General features: G+C 44.3%; 1 protein-coding gene across 3 annotated transcripts in view; it reads right to left on the reverse strand.

Annotated features, from left to right (window-relative positions):
• DGKQ (diacylglycerol kinase theta) overlaps positions 1-17772 on the reverse strand; it is a 1656676-nt gene that overhangs the window by 196727 nt on the left and 1442177 nt on the right. The gene's annotated exons all lie outside the window — the stretch shown is intronic.

The raw sequence follows: 17772 nt of genomic DNA on the forward strand, positions 1-17772 counted from the left end.
GATCACTGGATTTTATGTGAAAAACTATCATCACATTTAATGTGCAGGTCTCTCACACTCCTCAGAGACCATTTAATCAGGTGTCTTTACCCAGGAAACAAATGTTCACTGAAAATTGCTCACAATTTGGTTGCAACGATTTCATTTTATCGTTCAACAGACATACAAAGTTGTTGTGTACCCATTAGGAAAACACAAAAAACATAAGAAAGGCAATGGAATCATAAAATAAAATAAAAATAATACTGCAACGCAAAAGACCTCTTGCTGGCAGGCTTCTATCTGGTTATTAGAAAGTCACATATACAGAGTTTCGTTGTAAGGCTGCACTTCAAGAATTTTAAATTAAAAGGAGGACTCGAGTGGGCAACTGGCCAGATTAGCATGGAGTTGTCGAGTAGGATGTCATTGGGAAACGCAGCTCCAGTTGTGAGAGACCATTCCTAGGTAACAGAGTAGATAGGATTAAATGTAAGTTCTCTTGAGACTGGTCTAGAAAAAGTAGTATATTAACTGAAACAACTTTTGTTCAAGTTTAGTTAAGGTACCCACATTTATCACAACAAAACCTCTGAAATTCAGCACATTTGGGAAGTCATGACTGGCTTAACCCAGCCGAAGGCCATAACTAGGGGCCCCTTAATCTGTTCAACTATACAGTGGGCATGGCTAAAGGCCGGGGGCACTCGCTATAGCCGGTTAGTGTTGCAACCTAATCACAGATTCCAGCAGTGATGTAATAAATGATGTAAATAGTGATGTCACCTGTGATGTCATCACTGTGGTCATAGACTGCACAGGGGGCATGAAGTTAAGGTGGCTTCAGCTGAATTTCAGGAGTTTTATTGCATTAAGTTCTCACCTTAACTTCATTGCAATTAAAGTTTTTACTTGAATTTTAAGGGTTTTGTTATTCCATAGATTTGTTCTGTGCCACTGGCCTATTTTAGAACACTACCAGACCACCAGCATTGGCCTTTGGCCATGGCCAGTAGACACGGCCACTGTCCATATTAAAACAATACAAAAACCAATAGTCATGGCCTTTGGCCATGACCAGTGGCCAGGGCCACTAAAAGACCACTAGCCATGGCCTGTGGCAATGACCAGTGTGAGAAACCTGAGGGTACTCTCCCTGTACACCCTTGAGAAGCCCTTATTCAGGTGACCAGGACATGGCCATTGCTGCTGGATCCAGTTCCTGGGGGTTGACCACTGGGGGAGGATCACTTGGATAGGGTAACCCAGGGTTGTGCTCGGGGGAATGCCCCAGGTGAAATGCAGTATGTTGCAGACGAAGAGGATGAGGAGGGTGAGATCCTGAGACCTTTGTGGGCTATACTACATCTGGCCCCCTTTCTCCCACTAAGTATCAAGTATCAGAATTGACCAACCCCCCCTCCCCCAATCCCTCCAACCCCTCCAATACGGGAAATCCTCTAGGCACCCGAACCATATTAAAGTGGAAAATCCCATCTCCCAGAAACCCTGCTTTCCTACTTCGTAACCGAAAATGTTCAACCATTTTTTTTCCTCATTCTTTAGATTACTCTTTCACAAACACTCCATCTGATTACCGGTTCCACAATCCCCGACAATCCCACTCATCTGAATATCAATTTCTAAACGCTTGGTGAAATGCTATCTACCCTTCCGAGATCCCCACAAGCCTGAATGCAAAGGTCTTTATTCCATATAACACCTCTTATCCTTTAGCCCCAGTGAGAAGTCTGGAAACTTTACCTCTTTCCCTTTCCAACATGAACATTCTTTTAGACCACAACAATGGACTAATCTCAGAACCGTTTACTTGACACATCCCAACTCCAGCATCAGGCAAGATCAGGCAATTAACCAGAATCACACACACACCCGACGACCCTTGTCTTTCCCCACAGAAATTAAAGGTGGAGCCAGAGAGCACAGTACGAGCTAGGCGAGTACATCAGACAGCACAACGAAATGGCTAAAATGCGGCAGTTCAAACAAAGGAGAAAGGCAGCAGAAACCGAGAGGGTGGCGAGGAGAGAAATGACCTTGCCCTTTTTGTCCCAGATCTGCATAACCTTCATAGAGGAAAGGCCAAGGCCCTGAACAATAGCACAAGTGTCCTGCAGCAGATGGCAATGGTACACAGGACAAGCTTATGCCGATAAGCATGAGTGAGGGAAGCTCCCGCGCCCGTGGTACCGGCCATGACTCCAAAGAAGCTGAAAGCCAAGTGGTGCAACACAGCTGGTGAGTCGAGGGGAGAATCAATAAGCACTGGGCTGTGTTGAGTGAGAACTGCAAAGTGGCAAGTTTAGAACCAAAGCTATTGAACTTTGAATGAACTGTGAAAAGCCAGGGGAGACCAGCTGCAGAGGAAAAGCAGCATCACATGGGTGCTAACTGGAGAGACTCTGGTCGAGCCCCGTATGAGACAAACGTACCAAAAGGCCACAGGAAGGCCCGCAAAATATGTCAAAGTGGTCATACAGAGGGTCAAGCAAAATCCCTGTAAAATCAAAAGACTTTGATCTACAAGCACAGTGAAAGAAAGGGAAGTGAATCCCAGAGCGAAACTGAACATTGAGAAACCAAGGGAATTGACTCCTGTTAAAGTCAAGAAGGATCCGAGCCCGGACGAGGGAGATCCTGGGAGAAGCTATGCTCAATACTGCCAGTCAAGAGCGATCTGAGCCGAACGACGGAGATCCAGGGGTGAAGCCATCCCCCAAGGGCTGGCAGTTGAGAGAGATCCGAGCGAGCGAGGGAGATCCAGGGAGTTAAGCTATCACCCAAAGTTTAATGAGAAAAGAATAAGAGATGCAAATAAATACTATTGAGAAACAGATGAAGCTATCACGCAAGTACTAACAGTCAAGAGAGGTCCGAGCACGGCAGAGGGAGATCCAGAGGTGAAATCATCACCCGAGTACTGACTGTCAAGAGAGGTCCGAACCCGGCCGAGGGAGATCCAAGGGCAAAGTTTTCATCAAATCTTTATGTGGAGAGTGATACGAGAAGGGTCAGCCCAGAAGAGGGGGGCCTAGGGGTGAAGCCATCACGCTATTTTGAAGTTTGGAACACGATTGAGAAGGGTCAGCCCAGAACACGGGGCCCCAGGGGTGAAACCATCATCCTATTTGTACTTTGTATTACAAGTAAGAAGTGTCAGCCCAGAAGACGGGACCCGAGGGTGAAGCCGTCACCCCAACGGAATTGTGAAGCATGATGCAAGAAGGGTCAGCCCATAAGAGGGAGACCCAGGGGTGAAACCATCACCCATATGGAACTTTGGTTAAGAACTTTCATTTGTTAAAGGAACTTTTGTTTTTTTGTTTAAACAAATCAGGCCCAAAGGCAAGAGACTTTCTAAGGAAATGAGACTTAGCCATCGACGGTCGGGAGAACTGTTAATGGAACTGTCTCGTGCTAGAGAAGTCAGAGACTGCACTGTGCTCCACCAACTCCAACCTTACCCCGTGCTGAAACCGTTGTCATCAAAAGTGGGGCTCACCTGTGCTTCGAGATTCGATTCGCCGGAGGAGAGGTCGGATCCGGAAAAAGTCGTTGCCGAGAGATCAGGCGTTCCTTTTTTTTGTGAAGAGGTAAGGTCTGTTCCGGGAGCTCGCCACAATTGTCGTGCTGAGTAACAGTCCCCCTGTGCAGACCATGGAGGGGAAAAAGCCTGTGGCACAAAAAACCCCTATAGATGGAAATGGCAAGAAGGTGTGGAGGTGATGGCTTGTCCGATCCAGTAGAATGACTTGAATAAATCAGGTAAGTTGAAAAGTAACTATTCCTTTAGGCAAATCTGATCCTGAAGGCTGGTGTGATGGAGATCCAGCGGACGAAGAAGATGCAAAACTCTGAAGGCAAGATGCAAACTGGGAATGGTGGTTCTGAAGAAAAAAATGGAGGGCGGAAGAGTACCAGAAACAGGAAGATGAAACTTCGGTGGAAAAATAGAAGGAGAAAGGAAACCAAGGAAAATATCAGGGGGAAAAGATAGAAGGAGGTTAAGTTGGTTTAAGAAAGAGAGAATGGTACAAGCGTAAGGTCACCGTACTACGTGTAAAAAGAAACCCCTGCAAGTGGGAAACTTCTTACCCCCAGAATGAAGGTACCAAAACGGGAGCAAGTGGTCAGGATACCTGGGAACTCCTGTAAGGAAGGTAAGGTAATCAAAGGGACTGAAAAGAGGCGGAGTAAGAAAAGCGGCGAGCGCCGCGACGGAAAGTGAAAGTAAACAATGTCAGAAACCCTCGAATTACTGCATGCAGATAAAGGTAACAACAGTAGACAGATAGGCAGGAAGAAATGAGCTCTGGAAGGAACGCTACGGAGGGCTTTCAGGAAGAAACAAAGGAGGGCTGGAATTACGAGAGAACCAGAGAGCGAGGAAACCGCAACACAGTTGCAACGCACTGAAGGGGCGTGGCTTCCCTGCTTTTAAAGGGGAAGAAATACATAGTTGCAGAGAGATAGAAACAGGACTAGCGGAGTTTCCACCGGGACCACATCTTCCATGAACCTCCTTTCATGACAACCGTGGGGAAGGGAGGCTCAGGCTACCACCCCCTGACTTATCATTTGAGAACATTTCTTTCTTTCTTGAAACTTAACCCTACACTCTTTGTAGTTAGCGTAAGGAACTGGCAATATGTTTTCTTAGTATAGGCCCCTTTTTATTTGAGTTTGACTCCACTAGGACTGCCTTAATTTCATTTGAGGGCCGACACCTGTCCCAATCTTAGATTTAGGTTTAGATTAGGCGTTTTTCCAACCCGCCTACCATTTGTCATTGTTCAATAAACACAGTTTAACTGTGATCACTTGTGTCTGTCTTACTTGTGTCACCATGAGTTTCTCACACCAGTGACCTTTGTCCGTGCCCACTCTATACTTTAAAACACTTGAAAACCATTGCTCAAAGATGTTTATTAATCACATACTGATTTTGACTTGTTTTGACAGGGGTATTGTTATGTATAAAAGATGGCAGGCTTTGGGTACTCACCATTTTTTATGAAATGTGCATTGATATTACATTTTTTGCCAACGATCACACACTTTGGTTAAGCAGCATGTTACAAGCCCTTGTTTTATGGCCGGTCTCTTGGTGACTGTTGTGATAATTGCACAACCCCAAATAACGGCATTTAAGCAGCATGGAAAATAAAAAATAAATGAATGGCTACAAGAATAACATATGACCAGGGACGTTTGCCGCCAGAGCGAAAATCCAAAAGGTGGCACCCATTAATATACGCACAGTAAGTGAACACGTACCTTAAAGTGACAAATGCAGTTCAATTGAGCTTACCCTTAGAAGGAAGTGCCAAGACAAAATATTATTGGACACCTCAGACAAGAAATGGCCTAGTAAATATGCTGGCAAAGTATCAAGGGTGCTCACATTTTAAACTCAGCCATCTATAGTGAAATATTCCCTGGAAAACAAAATCCCAATACGAAACAAATGCTTGTGGTCTTGTGAGTAAACGTCTGCACAGGGAACATGACAACCCGAGTCAAATCCTAGGAGCCAAATACTTGAGCAAGGTTGCCAACCTAAAAAGAAAACAGGGGCTTCTGGTCGCCCTATGAAAAAAAGTAACTTTGTCCTTAACTTGTGCCCTGAAAAGCAGCTGCAATCAGAGGAAAATAACTGCACCAGTGTCCAGGATTGCAAACTATCATGCCACATCCTGGCCAAATACTCATGACTTACTTGCCCTCTCAACATTTACCCTCCTCACCCCCATGCCTGGCTTAGAACAATACTTTGCTTTATAAAGATAACTTGAAAAGTACACATACCTTAGTGTCATTCAAATATATAAATCCTTACAGAACTATGTTAGGACAAAAGTGTGCAATTGTGGCATTATTCCCTCTATCTTGACTGTGAGACTACAAATACCAGAATGCAATTCAGCAAAAACATGGCAGTTAACCTTTAGAGTGCAATACTTTCAAGGACTGACAGTAGCACAGGTTAAAAAGAAATTGGGTTGCTGTGTGTTTTCTTAGTGTGTTATGAGATTTTTAAAACTAAGAAAACACATGGCATACAGGACTGTGGACTGTCTCCCATTCATGCAGTAACTGGGACCAACCCTGCTTAGCTTCAAAGCGAGGAAGGGGCTGCCCTCTCAGGCCCGGTTGCTCTAAGTGGTCTTGGAACTATTGCCAATTTATTAGTCAACATGGCCTGAGGGGGCCCGACCCTTCTTAGCTTTGAAGCGGTCGGGCATGGATGCCTATTTCCAGTGAATGGACTACAGATAGCTGCGACTATGCATAATTTTAACGGGTCGAAAAAAATGCTGTTTTGCCCACCAACCCCTCACCAAGTGCCCCCCCAACTGTGCCAGCCCCCCCCTCCGCAGATGGCCCCCTCACCTCTCCTGCGCTCTCCCATTCCCCTCACAACACTCAGTGTTTCTGTGAAGCAGTTTGCTTTGAGATGCTGGCTATTTGCGGCCATAACCGAGGTAAAAAAAAAGGTGTGTCGCAAACTCAATCCCTAGACCCCCTCGAACTCATAAATTTCACTTGGTGTCCTCTTGCTTCCCTCCCACCTCTAGACTGATTGCATTTGCATGTGTTTTGACCTGAAAATAGCTTTTTCCTGAGTTTCATTTTCCCTTATCCTCGGCTTTTTCGCAGCTATCTCTCGCATCGAGAAAACAAAAGATGGCAGCCTTTTTATTATAAACACCCAGTTTCTTGTAAATTTACCCAAGATATAGCTATCTATTTTGGAGAAGGGAAAACCCGCTTTTCCAACAAACATTTAAAAAACGACTGGACAGAATAACTCCAAACGACACATGGATCGCGAGTCAACGCTTCATGACCAAGTTGTTTCAGACATCGTCTAAATTCGTCTAGCGATTTGGGCTGTGCGGTAGAGCAAACATTGACCTTTTTTGTCTATGGGAAAATGTATAGGGAGTAGGCCACAAGTTTGTTTTTTGTTTTATAAAAAAACTTTTATTTTTTAACAGAACTTTTGAAAATGTTGCATTCCGGGGTGATGGGGTGCGCGTCCCTGATTGTCTTCAGAATTTCAGCCAAATCCATTGCACGAGTCTAAGGTTACAAGCAATTTTTTTGGGGGGTTTCCTACTCACCTTAACTATGGGGCGGCGACTGCCGCCCTTTGGTATGTATATATATTTAGTAGAGTGTTGGTACAAAATAAAAATACAAGTTGATAGCTTAATTAGGCTACCAAAGTCATTTATTTGCTTTTAGTTGTGAACTTTCGTGGTTTCCAACACTTCCTCAGGCAGGGATAGAATGAAGCCTTTAGACAAACATTACAGCATATATAGCCTCTCCTGGGATTCCTTTTAACTTTATCTGTCCCTTCCTGTGTGTGGATTTGTAATTTTGCCCAAGGACATGCATTAGATGTTGAATCCCCCCACACATTGCAATCTTCAAGGTTTGAATGGTACACTGTTTTAAGTGAGGCAGGGGATACAAATATATACTATAGGGCAGCAATCGCACCCTATAGTTTCATTGACTTTTTTCAGAATTCAATTGCCAATACCTTCTGACTGGCTGCACGGACTTGGATGCAGTTTTCTCAAACAAAATGGCTGGCATGGGTCACTTATGACTGGAAATTGTGAGGAACATTTGTTAAACAGTTGGGAAGTTATCAATAAAATAAATAAAAAATCTTTTTGGCATACTTCAGTTCAGTTTCCCTTACAAACCTCACTTCTCCATCTCATTCGCCGACACCCAGACATGCAACGCTAACTGTGAATCCCTTCTAGTAAAACTCTTGCTACCATCAACACTCACTCACAGCTTCCTACTTATATACAGACCATCTGCATATGACAGATATTTTGCTATCTCTGTGACTCAATAGCTACCATTCAGGTAAATCACCCAACACTCGCACTACTGGGGGATTTCAATATCTGGTTTGATGTACCCAACAACCCCAACCCCTGGTCGACAGTCTTGAGGCACTTAACCTGTACCGACATACCACTGGTCCAACCCACTCTGGTGGTCACACCCTTGATGCAAACTTCAGCTCCTATGACCTCGTCTCTATGTCTAGTCTCATACTGCTTATCTGGATGGACTGCTTTGCCATCCTTTTCTCTATCCACACACCAGCCCCTCTACCCATGGCATTCCCTGCCCTCACATATGATCACAAAAGCTGGAACAAAGTCAAGGTACTCCCCGACCTAGCTGAAGCCCTGCTGCTCTGTCTGCCAGCGATGCTGAGCTGTGATAGACCATTAATCATCGAATTCTTTGACTCCTGGCTTGAAGAATCACCAATTCCTCTCACCCCTTATGTCCCGCAGCCTCATGCAAAGGACCGACCCCCAAATGGTTCACGCCCGACCTGAAGACTTTCAAAAGTCAAAATAACGTTCTTGAGCGCAAATGGTGAACATCTAAAACCGCTCTCAGCAGATCTAGGTTTGCCCACCACCACCGCAATTACAAATCTGAGATGCGAAAGGCCAAATAGGCCTATTAACATAAATGAATTCTGAACTGTGGAAGCAGCAGCAAAGAACTCTCTCTGAATTTGTGAAATCCACTTGCACCTCTGCCCAAACTGCGACTCCCTCTCGCTACATTTCTTCAACACTGCACTTGACAGGATGGCAACCCTTAACACCAAACTCTCCACCCTCACCCCTATAGCCCACACCTACCCCTCCCGATCCCATTGCCCCAACGACTGCAATGCCAGCCTTCAACTCTTTCCACCCCATCTCGAGAGATGAGTTCCTAGATCTACTATCCGGCAGCAGACCCACCGGATCCCCCCTTGACCACTGTCCCGCCTCTCTTCTGAGAGAAATATTCTCCTCTACTTGCGCAGGAGAACAAGCAAGGTCCATACTAAACTCCCTCACCTCTGGCATCTTTCCAGAGGCTTTTAAAATAGCGCATATCAAACCACTTCTAATAAAGGCATCCGTCGACCCCCTTGACCCTAAGAATTACAGGCCGATCTCCAACACCAGATTTCTCACGAAACTCACTGACCGTGCTACATATTCCCAGCTGAATCGCTTCATAGAATGCAACAAACTACTTGACCACGCTCGATCAGGCTTCAGGCCACGCCATGGAAGAGAAACCACTCTGATCTCGATCTGTGATGATCTCAAGTTCACAGCAGACTCAGAGGGTTGCGCAGCGCCGATTCTCCTTGATCTGTCAGCAGCCTATGACACTGTTAACTATTCTATCCTCCTTGACCACCTCCACTCTCTAGGAATTCATGTTTCGGCACTCAAACGGATTGCCTCCTTCCTCAGCAACAGGAAACAAATCGCTTTTCTCTCCCCTTTTGTCTCAACTGCTCGCGCTGTGAACACTTGAGTATCCCACGGTGCCTAACTCTCTGCTCTCCTTTTCAACCTCTATCTGATCACTCTATCAGGAATTATCCATGCGTAAAGCATCTCCTGTTACAACTGAACTGACGATACCCAAATTATCCTAAGAATTCCCAAAACAAGCTCCAAACCACGTACCAACCTTGAAGCTTGTGTCAGTGATATTGACTGATTGATGACAAGAAACCACCTCCTTCTGAACCTAGATATAACTGAAATCATGGTGTGCAGCAATACTGCCTTTCTCTCGCAACCACTCCCATGGCCCCCCTTCCTTAGCCCCCCCCCCAGCCCTCTCCAAAATAGCCAAAAACCTTGGCTGCACTATGTACTCAGGCCTAACCCTCTCCCGTCAGATCATTATTGTATCCAAATCCTGTCACTACCACCTCAAACTCCTTAGACGCATTTTCCCTTACCTCACCTATCCCAACAGACTTGCTGCTATTATGTCCATTGTCATTTCGAGACTGGACTATGCCAACTCCTTATACCTGGGAGCACCGGCATACCAACAAACTCCAAAGAGCCCAAACTCCTTCTTGCCCTGGGACACAGAGACCACATCTCCCCCGCTCTCCGCACCCTTCACTGGCTCCATGTGGGACGAAGGGCCATTTTCAAACCCTATGCATAACCCACCAAGCACTGTACAAGACCGGCCCAATGTACCTACAAGAGTAGATTAAACCGTACTCCCCATCACGCACCCTATGATCAAGCACTGCCCTCTTACTAGTGATTCCAACCTCCAATTCAGCCAGGATTGGAGGATCACCTTCTGAACCTTGGCTTCAACTCTGTGGAACTCACTACCCCCACACATTCGACACAACCAAGACTACATGGCCTTCTGCAAAGCTCTAAAAACAAGGATCTTTCCATTCACCCGATTAGGACCATCTAGGGCCGCGGAAACCCAGCAACACCATGGACCACGACTTCAATGACATTACAATGAAAAGTAATTACAGCCAGCGAGTAATTGTTCCAGGAGATACAGAGCAAAGAGACCACTGAAAGCGACTAATAAGTCACCAAGACAGAATTAAGAAATGGATACCATATATGGCAACCTTTGTCCTGCAGGTGCTAAGATATGTAACTGCTGACTATCCGCTTCTGAGTCTACTACGCAGGCCTAGCAGCCTCCTCCGTCATCTCCCTCGGAGTGCAGCTACTGCGAAACATGAGAATGTAATCCGGAACAGTGGGCTCCTAAGAATAAAACATCCACTCCAGACACTCACCTCTCCTATCACTATGCTCAGTCTCTACTCTACACCAACACACAGAGCGCAGCTATAACCCTCAATAAATTTCAGCCTAGCTGCTCACATACAAACAATACGCCATGAACACCTCACCATACTGGAAGAACGCAGCTATACCTCACGAAAAGAAATCGGCCGAGCTGCACACATAAGCGTCCTACAAAGGCCTAATGCCGCCAGAATGCAGTCTCGTAAACCAACCACCAGACTGCACACATTTAACTGATCTCTCAATACCACTTCACCTAATGTTCAGATGCAGCTATCATCAGGCAATCGCATCAGCTGCTCACATATTGAGTGCACCCAAGCACCCTATGCTACCCTACTCTCTCGGCTGACATGAACTACGGTCCCCAAGGGCGTTCAACCCCCAAGCGCTTTGAGATCATACGAATGATATATAGCGCTCTATATAAATACCAAATAACACAACATATAGAGGAAAAAGGTTCTGCAAATGTATGTCCATAGCGTGAAAACCCCTGGACAGATTTGCACCAAATAATAAACCAGTTGGGCACAAAGCGTAACAAATATTCTGATTTTTGGCTTGGTGTAAATCAGTCCAGCGGGTTTTAAAACATTTGAGAAAGAAGGGGGGTATCCCCCGTCTAAAAAACATCTATATATCTCCCATGGTACATTCCATAGAGAGACTTTTCAGAAATTAAAAGACAAAATGTTTGTTTTTGCTTGAAGCAAGAGATTACTGCGGTACTCCTACATGAAGTTGAAGTGCTCAAAATAAGATTCGGAGGGGGAAAGGGTTAGGTTCCATATATAGGTGCAGGTGGGTATTGGGAAATAGGACCTCATGTATAGTAGGAGAGTTGTTAGGGGTGAGCTTAAGAGACAGTCTTGTGGCAGAAAATGTCTGTCTTCCGAGGGAATCCCAGAGGGGCTCTGCAGAAACTTCAGAAGATGAGTTCCGGAAATAAATGTGTTATGAGAGCCAGCAAGTGAAAAGGGGTAACAGGAGATGGTCAGGGAGGATTTACACAGAGGTGGGAGATGCGGAAACAAGCAAAGAGGAGGGGTACACATGGAGAGTGGAATTGGGGATGGGGAAGAGTTTTAAATTGTTGAGCGTTTTCATGTTACTGCGGTAATTGGAAAACAATGCATTATCATGGAAATACTTAGTGTGGTAATACAAGGCAGCCTCACAGTAAATGCAGTATGTTTAAGTAGGAATTTCCTGGGGAAAACTATCACAGAAATTAAAGGGAGGGGGCGGATGGGAAAATGGTCTGTGGCCCATGCACATTTTGTTGTGTTAGTAAAGTTGGCACAGCGCCCATTGACAGTGGGATCTGACAATTTACTAATGAGGGGTTATTTTTGCCTAACTGGTGCAATGGGGACAGAGGATACAGCTGAAGATGGGCCACTGGCTCTACGCAGCAGAATCTGGTTAGTTACTAGGCAGGGAGGTATGGGCCTCGGCCATAGGCCAGTAGGCCAGTCTTTTTTAAGAATTGGTGCAACATGAACAGTGTCTATGCCCGAAAGCCACATGTAGTGTGCCTCTAGTTAAGACATAGGTAAGATGATCTGATTCAGGTCAACAAAGTCCATGAAATGTGGTGGGTGTGGGAAGTGATACACCATGTTAACTGAGTTCCCCCCTTGTCCATGTGCACATATATAAGATCGCAGTAAGGATCACCAATAAGCTAAAAAATGACATCCTGAGTGACATCTAAATGCACTGAAGTCTTCACCTCCCATACCCACCTAATATCATGGGATGTATTGCATTTAATTGGATAATTTTAGCTCTGTCTTAACTAAAATAATTTCAGCTATGGTTAAGTTGCTCAACCCATAGGAGAGCACTTTTTGGGCGGCTTATAACTTTGCCCCCCTGGATGAATCGTCACAGAACTTTGCAAAATAAGTATATGGTCTGGCCAGATCAATTCTGTGAAGTTTGGTAAGGTTTTGTCAAAGGGGGTCAAAGTTATAGGGGGGGTCCTAAAATGTGTTTTCTTTCCCATAGATGCAATGGTAAAAAACTTTGCTCATGTCTACAGCCCAAACCGCTGAACAGATTTTGACCAGATTGGCGGCAGGAGTGGTGGCTTGCGCTCGAAAGCGTGCTTTTGTAAATTTTGTGTAAATCCATCCGTTAGTTTTTTTTTAAAATAACTAAAAAGTAGGACAAAAAGAATTAGGCGCTATCTGGGTCTGGACCGCTGACTCACTTCCTTGTTCAGTCTGTGGACGGGCCTCTGATTGGCCCAGGGATTGTTGTGAAGAGTGTGAGGTGCATCAGATTTTTGGGAAACATCTGCAATGTTGGATTTGCGGACAGCTGCAGGTGGAAAGAAGGGCTGGGAAAGGTGGGGGAGCAGTAAAAAGATGATATGGATCTGTTTTTGTAGGTTGAAAGAGGTTGGGCAGGTGCTGTACTTGTCTGCGGACACCGCAGTAGTTTGAGGGCAGCGCAGCGAACGGACAGCTTCGGAAAGACATTTGGGGTTATTTGATGGATAAAGTGTGTGAAGTAATGTGTGTGAAGTAATTTTTGGTACCATCTGTATTGTACTTTAGAAGCATTAGACAACAGTTTCATTTGCAGCTATCAGGGCCGTCGATGGTCAGGTGTTGTTTCTCTTGAAAGTCTCTTGCCTTTGGGGGCCTGACATATTTAAATAACAAAACAAAAGTTCCTTCAACAAAATTAGTTAATTTCCTGGTTTTACTTAGGGTGAGGATTCTTCACTCCTGGGTCCCCCTCTTCCGGACACTGACACCCCCTTTACTTTCAGCCTCCCTCCAACGGGTTCACTATGGCTTTGCTTCTGTCACAAATGTTTATGTCTTTTTAAATAGTTCCAGTGGACATCCCTCAGCTGGGTTGACCTTTGTTAACCCACTGTTTCTCACGACTTTAGACTTTGCCCCCTTCTCGTCAGCATCCCTCTTCTGGGTTCACTCTTGTCAACTTCACATTCACATTTGCCTTCAATATTTGCAGGATTCACTTCCCTTATTTTCTCTGTAGCTTTTAAGTCAAAGGCTTTCGACTGTACAGATATTTTGCTTGACCGCCTGTATGACAACTTTGACCTATCTTAGCGGCTATCCTACGGCCTTCTGGTTTCTGTAGTTTCACTCAGACGGGGATCACCCAGAGTTTCTCAGAGCAGCACCCACGTGGTGCCGGTCCCCTTCTACAGCTGGTCTTCCCTTTACAGTTTTACAGTTCTTGGAACTTCTCTCACTTAGCCACTTTGCGACTTTTATTCACCACAGCCCAGCTCTCATCAATTCTCCCTTGGACTCACCGGCTGTGATAAACTGCTTGGCTTTCCTCGTAACAGGTGTCAAGGCCGGTACCACGGAAGCATGAGTCTCCCTCGCTCCGGCTTATCAGTGTTGATGTGCTAAGTGTACCGTTGACATCTGCTGCAGCACACTTGGGCTATTGTCCTCGGTTTTACGTTTCCATCGGCAGAGGTTTCGCGGGGCTTTGTCGATTCTGGATAGCTGTCTCGTCGTGCGGTCTGCCTTGTTTGTACTGTGCTCTCTTGCTCCACATTTCATCCCTGTGGGGAAGGGAAAGGGCCGTCGGGTGTGTGTGAGTCTTGTCAATTGCCTGACTCTGCCAGACCCTTGTATTGGGACATCAGGGAACTGTTCTAGTGTTAGTCCATTGTGCGAAAGTGTTCGTGTTGGGAAAGGGGGGGAGGCAGTGTTTTTGAATGTCCTACGTGGTAGGATGGGGAAAAGGTTTTGAAGGGAGCAGAATACTGCATTTCACCCGTCAGTGTCCCACTCCCTCTCCCCAAGGACCCCCATCCAGTTGATCCTCCCTCACTGGTCCACTCCTAGGAACTGGATCCAATAGCGATGGCTGTGTCCTGGTCACCTGGATGACAGATCTCTAGGGACTAGCTAAAGAGACACCTTCTACATTCATTAGGGGTGTGGTCTTGTGAAACATGGTTGCAGAGTGTGCATGTATGTTTCCATGTGTATGAAATCTGGAAGATTTCATTTGTAGGGATGTTTTTGGCTTCCAATACTTGTAGTAAGTACATTAGAAATTCTTGTGGATCTTGTGTGTTTATGGTAAATGTTACCCTTCCTTCACAGTAGTCCAATTATTGCCTTATAACTGAGATGTTGTCAGGATTATTTGTGGCGTTTCTATGAAGGACAAGCATTTGCAGACACAACTGGTCCAACCCATTTAAGTAAATATTGTGAACAATTGATGGCAATTGAAAGAGAAGATTGTCACATTAGCATTACAATTTACTCCAATTGTGCTCGTAAATTTAAATGAACCAGAGAGTTCTGTTTGTGGATCGTTAGATGGGCCTGCAGAAGTTTGTGGAGAAGAGACATTTGTGTTTTTCTTTTCTGATGGATGTGACCTTGACTTTGTGCAAAATAGTTTTGTGGTTGTATTGTTTGATGCAGGAGTTGGTCATTGTTTTTTAGTGGTATTGTTTGGAAATCTGCTATAGCTTCTGTTTGTATTATTTGTCTTTTAAATGTTTTTTTTTTTTTAGGTACAGGGTACATATTTAGTTGGGGAGTGTATAGTGCCCATAGCCTGTTGTATTCCAGGATGTAAGGAATGTCAGCATTTACTTTGTTTGCATCAAAGTTAACTAGGAATAGACCATTCAGTGTACACATATGTGAAAGTGCTATGTAACGCATACCTCCTTTAAAGACTGTGCTGCCAATGTCAATGAATGCTTGATCTAGGGTTAGACCTTGTGATTTGTGAATAGTGACAGCATATGCAAGTGACAGAGAAAATTGCTCACTGCATACATACATGTCTTTGAAAAGAAGGAAACTTCCAACTCTTCGGGCAATTGTTTAACCTCTGCAAGGATATTGACAAACTGAATGCTGTTGTCATGCAGATATGTCTGGAATCCAACAACTGTACCAATTGCTCCAATTACTAAGCCTTGTTACGCTTTAGAATTACTCTGCAGTTTATACACAAAGTATATTTTTTTTCCAATCCGGCTGTGTTGGAGATGCATTTTTCTAAGCTATTTAGTCATGCTGTTACAATGTTGACACATAGGAAGTGTCATGCTGTGCACTTCTAGTTTGTCTGTGGAGTGGATATGCAGTATAGGCTGCATTTCTTTTTTCAACACTGTTTCGTTTAATTGACTCCAGCTTGCAAGCGTTGGCATTAAGCAGATACATTTCAGATTTTGTGTGTGTTAATTGTCCCATGACATCAGGAGAAGATGTGTTTCGGCCATACAGCTCATGGATTAGTCTACTATTTAAGAAGGATTTAGCATCTTTAGTAAGCGGTCCGGTTCTAATGCTTTTTAAAAAGCTAGCATACCCAAGGTCTGCAGACTGGCGCATATTTTGAGTTAGTTCTTTGTATTGAAAGTGTTGCCAGAGATTTACATTTCCAATGCTGCCGAGAGCATTGCAGCATTCTTTGTGTCCTAATGTTTTGAAAATAGGTTGCCCTTTCACTGGCGTCAACTTTAGGAGTTCTCTGAAAACAATAATACAATTTCATCCAAACAGTTCCTCGTAGTTGGTTTTTTAGGACTTCTTGTATTCTCAGATGAATTAAAGCCAACATGAGGTTGGACACCATGCTTAGTTCATATATCAGCAGCACTCATTTGTTTTAGAATTTTGCGTACCTCAGTTGCAGCCTCTGCTGACAATTTGCAGTATTCTAATTTGTTTTGGTGTTCTACGGGGAAGAGTAGTAGTTGGTGTAAAGGGACACCACCTATGTTGTAAGCAGCTAAACCAGTGGGGCTGTTACTACAACCAAAAGGTTGTTTGTTAAGTTTTGCAGAAATGTGCTGATTATTGTAATTAGGAAGGTTTTGCCAGAACCAGCTTCAGCACTTACATACAGGAGCAGAGGTTTATAATTTTTACAGATACACGTTTTACTTTCATGTTTAAAACCATGCTCAATTTCTTGAGTGACTTCCAGATAAATGGTGAGTTGTTCATCATTTAGCTGAGATTCCAGAACTGACGAGTTTTCCTGAGATTGTTTATATTGATACATGGCATTTTCTACCTCAGCCATGGCTATTTCTGCTTCATTTAGAATGAGTGGTTCTCCAAGTGGGTGTTGGCTTCCTTTAAAGGGAAGGTTGACTGCCCTCAGGAATGTCTCTGTGTAGATGAGCTTCAATTTCTTCCTCTTGTTGGCATTCATTGTCCAGCATTTCTTTGTATTTTTTGAAATTGTCTTTTGTTATACTGCTTTCATTTGATTTAAATGCAGCTTCAAATGAGTCATAGTCACCTAATAGTTCTTTTTCCTTTCTCCAAGGTTTAAAACGTTGGAGTAGGGCCATGTAATTCAGTTCTCTACGTTGTGGAGTTTTAAATGATAACTTCACGTTATTAATAAGACTGGGTTTAGTTAGTTTCACTAGACTTCCTTCACAAGTTGAAATTTAATATTTGCCAGTTGTCTCATTTGGTGTGACTGTGATGAATCAACTTCTGGGGCACCAGTGGCCCAGGGATGAATATTGGTTTCTAAACCATTAATCAACCCCACACCTCTAGTACACCAGAAGGGAACTGAACAGATTGGAATACAAGTAAATTATAAGACCTCCTTGTCCAATTTTGTTAACATGGACAGAAAGGCAGGCTTATCTCCACAAGGTCATGGATCGTTGGTTAGTTGCAACACAGCAAAAATAAAATTATTACCCAATGATAAAAGGTACTTCCAGTCAAGGTTCTATAAAAAATATCTACTTTATTATTACTACAACAGACAGTTCTAGCACACTACAATTACATCCCGCACTGTAAAGGAACACAGAGGACAGACAGTTTCACAGAGGAAAGGGATGCACTCTGGATATAGACAGGAGGGTAGATGGTAAAGTAATCAGTCTTATGGTTCAAGATTATTTGGTTTCAACACCAAAGGGGCAAAGGGTTGTAACTGTCTATAGGGACCTTTGGAGAAGGACCAGGCGGGGGGGCAGAACCAAAATGTACCTGGTGCTGAAGAAGTTTTCGATGTTCGACAGCGTCAAGGGTACTTTGCAGCCCATGAGACAGTTAGTGGCAGAAGACAGATGCGGGTACCAATCGGTAGGCAGTTC

Source organism: Ambystoma mexicanum, chromosome 6p (genome assembly GCF_040938575.1).
Source record: "Ambystoma mexicanum isolate Mex_15411 chromosome 6p, UKY_AmexF1_1, whole genome shotgun sequence".
NCBI lineage: Eukaryota > Metazoa > Chordata > Amphibia > Caudata > Ambystomatidae > Ambystoma > Ambystoma mexicanum.